Below are 4,839 nucleotides of genomic sequence, written 5' to 3'. Positions count from 1 at the left end.
CATCAGTAGGAGTACATTTATACCACCTAAAAAACCATCTGTTACCACAGCATCACTAATCATTTTAACCAATCTGTTTATATACATAATAAAAAGAATACAACTAGATGGCGCACCTTGCCGAACACCTACTGAAGCACAAATAGTAGCAGATTTTAATATATGTTTCGTTCCTTCATACATTGCTTGGATAGCTCTTAACATTCGTTTACCACAACCCATTGGTTTTAACACCTCAATCATTTTCTTCCTTGATACACGGTCGTAAGCCTTACTAAAGTCAACAAAAAGAACATATAATTGAACCTTTTTAAAAACAGAGTAATCGCATAAAAGACGTAATGCCAGGATTGTTCTATACAACTTCTTTTCTTTTGAGCTCCAGCTTGACACTTGCTAATTTCACACCATAACTTTAATCTGTTAAGGATCAAGGTATCATATCATTTTGCAAATGTGTCCATGATAGATATTCCGCGATAATTATTGCAAAGCATTGTTACCTCATTTGAAAATGCATACTAATTTACTATAACACCACATTGCAGGATAACAACCAAGTATAAATACAGTATTAAATAGATTCAGAAGAAACAGTAGCCAAGCATATGGGAACACATTCACCAGACCTGGACATATACCACTATAACTCTTGTTTGTATTTGTACACCTCACAGCCTCCTTCAACTCATCTACAGAGAACGGGGTCGTCCAGAACCGGTATATATGGAACTCCGTTTTCTATATCCACATCTCCTATATCAGCAATATTTTCAAGGTTCAGCAATTTTTCCACATGTTCTTTAAACTGATCATCATTTGGTCCTTCAACCTCTTTAATATCTACCTTTCCTTTCCAATTTATCGAGTTCCATAATAATTTGCTATCATTTGCCTGCATAATCCGATCCTACCGTGGTTGATTTTGGTCCCATTGGTTTTCTGTAGATCGCACATCCTTGACACATCTCTCTGCAGTTTTCATGATGACATCACAACACGTAGATGTTGCTTGTTCAGTGTTGTCCTCGTAGTCTAGTACAGGTGGCGGTGTGTTCTGCAATATCTCCACAAACGTTTCCTCATTTATTCCTTATGGTTTACAGATTTCTTCAGTTTATGTCGTAGTGTAGGTTATTGGGCATAGTGTGACTGCCCAAGGGCAGCTGCTCTGTGTATTAATTCCTTAGGTGTTACGGTACTGGCCACGTTGACGACTAGCACTATTGATATCGGTGCGTGGTCAGATCCCAGGACACACACACACACACACACACACACACACACACACACACACACACACACAGAAACGGTGTTCGGCATAGTGGATAAGGTGGTGGTGATGGGATCGGGCAGACATCCACGGGTAGGTTCCAATCCCACCACGTACAGCCTTGAAACACTTTGCCATTTGTGGAGTGGTTTAAAGTTAGCTACACTTCATCAGGATGCCCAGGTTCCAGGTGGTTACCCCCAAGATGAGCCTGGCTGGTGATATGGGCCCTAATATGCCCACCACTATAAATAAAATTTCCTGCACACACACACACACACACACACACACACACACACACACACACACACACACACACACACACACACACACACACAGCCACACACACACGATTACACGAACGATATTTGGGTGTGTCACTTTCACGTGTAGCCCCTGTTCACCTAGCAGTGAGTAGGTACGGGATGTAAATCGAGGAGTTGTGACCTTGTTGTCCCGGTGTGTGGTGTGTGCCTGGTCTCAGGCCTATCCAAGATCGGAAATAATGAGCTCTGAGCTCGTTCCGTAGGGTAACGTCTGGCTGTCTCACACACACACACACACACACACACACACACACACACACACACACACACACACACACACACACACACACACACACACACACACACACACACACACACACACACACAGTGACGCTGGTGGTTGAGGCGTGGCACGAGGGTCATCAAACAGAGGGGGTCAGAACAGATGCAAGAAGTGTCAGGCGTGAGAACCTGCCCACCTCACACTACCTCACCTCACTCAAACAACAGTAGTAGTAGTAGTAGTATAGTAGTAGTAGTAGTAGTAGTAGTAGTAGTAGTAGTAGTAGTAGTAGTAGTAGTAGTAGTAGTAGTAGTAGTAGTAGTAGTAGTAGTAGTAGTAGTAGTAGTAGTAGTAGTAGTAGTAGTAGTAGTAGTAGTAGTAGTAGTAGTAGTAGTAGTAGTAGTAGTAGTAGTAGTAGTAGTAGTAGTAGTAGTAGTAGTAGTAGTAGCAGCAGTAGTAGCAGCAGTTTTCTCGCCCTCCAACTGCTTACTCTGTATAAAGGCCTTATCCGTCCCTGTATGGAGTACTCTTCGCATGTTTGGGGGGGTTCCAGTCACACAGCTTTGCTTGATAGGGTGGAATCGAAAGCTCTTCGTCTCATCAACTCCCTCTTCTGACTAACTGTCTTCAGTCTCTTTCTCACCGCCGAAATGTTGCATCCCTTTCTATATTTTATCGCTATTTTCATGGTAACTGTTCTACTGATCTTGCTAACTGCATGCCTCCCTCCTCCTGCGGCCACGCTGCACAAGGCTTTCTTCTTCCTCTCATCCCTATTCTGTCCAACTCTCTAATGCAAGAGTTAACCAGTACGCTCAATCATTCATCCCTTTCACTGGTAAACTCTGGAACTCTCTCCTGCATCTGTATTTCCGAATTCCTACAACTTGTCTTCTTTTAAGAGGAAGGTATCGAGGCATTTGCTCCCCTAATTCTGGCTGACGGTTTTGGCACTTTTTGTACTCTTTGGAGAACCAGCGCTCAAGTGGGCTTTTTCTAACTTTTTTTTTTTGCCCTTGGCTGGCCCTCTTCCCTACGTAAAAAAAAAAAAGCAGCAGCAGCAGCAGCAGCAGTAGTAGTAGTAGTAGTAGTAGTAGTAGTAGTAGTAGTAGTAGTAGTAGTAGTAGAGAGAGAGAGAGAGAGAGAGAGAGAGAGAGAGAGAGAGAGAGAGAGAGAGAGAGAGAGAGAGAGAATGTAGAAGAGAGAAGAAACATTAAACTGTATTATCAAAGCTCACCATTTCTCTCTCTCTCTCTCTCTCTCTCTCTCTCTCTCTCTCTCTCTCTCTCTCTCCCCACAGACACAGTTATCGGCGGCGTCATCAGCTCCACGCCCACTGCCACCCAAACCTGCCACGCCCACACTCAAGCCCAGTTTTCCCTAGTCAGCCCATACTCTGCCTCAGCCGCCCTCGTTAATGAAGTGATTCAGAGAGAGGAGAGAGAGAGGGAGAGGAGAGAGAGAGAGAGAGAGAGAGAGAGAGAGGAGAGGAGAGAGGAGAGGTGATAAGGGTGTTTACTTGAAGTGTCAGTTTGGGACGTTCAACTGTTACAAAGACTCTCTCCATCTTTTTCTCGCCATTCACTATACAAGAGAGAGTTCAATGTAATATCTTGCAGCACTACACCTTATATAACTGGAGGAATACTGCTTTCCACACTGGCCCAGGTTCAGAAACGCCGCCTCCTCTCGCTGTGACAATTTTCCATGGCTACAGGACAACTAGCGGGGTTTTCAAGACTTTCTCCTTTTAATAAACTAGAAATTTAACAATCTATCACCAGAACCATAAAAAAAACATCCTTAAAAACGCTTATTCTCTTACCACGACAAATTCACAAGGCCACAAAGACAACTAGCCGGGTTTTCAAGACAGTTCTTCCTTGTAATAAACTAGAAATCACTAATGACACTGTGGCACCATTAATTCACTACCCTTCACTACCCACTCACCCCCACACGTCACGTCAACCTTCTGTTCAGTGCATTATTATACAGCTTTCTAGTCAATTATCCGCCCCATTACCGTCCCATCACTGTCCCATCACGTTCCTGCCTTCCACTCTATTAATAGACTCACCTGTTCACTGAGCAGGTGGAGCTGGTGGAGGTGGAGCGGTGAGCGTGTTCGTAGGTCTCGTGTCTGGTGATAAAGTGGTCGCCTGTCACTGGCGGTGGTGGTGGTGGTGATGGGCAGTTTTGCCAAATGTAAATATTCTACGTCACCAGCTCCACCTTGAAAAGTCGCTAAAGGTCGCTAAATCATTGTTGTACATGCTACAAATGTTCCTAGACGAAGTAAGTGGCTTGACTTACACATAGGCTAATCAGTACAGGATCCCCTTGACTTTATCTAACACGTAGTATGTAACGTTTATCCCTCTCAGTGACGCAGAACAAACCCATCGGGGGGCATCGATCGCCGCCTCTCCCCTCCCCCACTGTCCCCCACCCTCTCATTACTCGCCTTTTAAATCTGATTGATGATTGATTGATAAGTTTATTGTTGTGGCAGTGTATACACCAAGGGAGGAGGTCAGGTCATGCCGGTCACCCCCTAAACAGACAGGATTGAAGCGTCATTAGTCAGGAGGAGGTGGAGCTGAGCCACGTTTAGCCGACACACACACACACACACACACACACACACACACGTCTGGCACCAGTGTCCTTTACATGTGTAGACAGAACTATCAAGCTTTTAATTGTCCTCTGTTTATTCATTTATTGATGTTTGCCTGACTTTTCAAAATTGCTATACAACAATTATTTTCAAACTACAGGTGACCTCTTGTGTGAGTCAACGCCCTTCTCGCCAAATTTGTCGCTAAATATTTGGTGAAGCAGCTAAATTTGCGACATGTCTCACACAGCGCTGATGAATCCAATCACCCAATAGTCACCACAGTGAATATGGAAACGCGTCACGGTACTCAAGCAAGGGCTACGATTACACTACTTTATTGACATTAAAAGCCTCTATGGAGGTGACAACATTAATGGCCACACTTTCCTGT

At 44.1% G+C, this 4,839-nt stretch overlaps 1 protein-coding gene across 1 annotated transcript in view; it reads right to left on the bottom strand.

The window, feature by feature from the left end:
• The window catches only part of LOC123503501 (serine/arginine repetitive matrix protein 1-like), a 195,323-nt gene extending 191,359 nt beyond the window's left edge, over nucleotides 1-3,964 (bottom strand). Inside the window, exon 1 of the mRNA XM_045253333.1 lies at nucleotides 3,903-3,964. The gene's annotated coding sequence lies outside the window, so the exon portion shown is untranslated. The remainder of the gene's footprint in view (nucleotides 1-3,902) is intronic.
• Between the last annotated feature and the right edge of the window lie 875 nt (nucleotides 3,965-4,839).

This window comes from Portunus trituberculatus, chromosome 14 (assembly GCF_017591435.1).
Source record: "Portunus trituberculatus isolate SZX2019 chromosome 14, ASM1759143v1, whole genome shotgun sequence".
In the NCBI taxonomy this organism is placed as follows: Eukaryota; Metazoa; Arthropoda; class Malacostraca; order Decapoda; family Portunidae; genus Portunus; species Portunus trituberculatus.
Note: the sequence above shows the minus strand (reverse complement) of the source record. Positions and strands in the feature narration are given on the sequence as shown.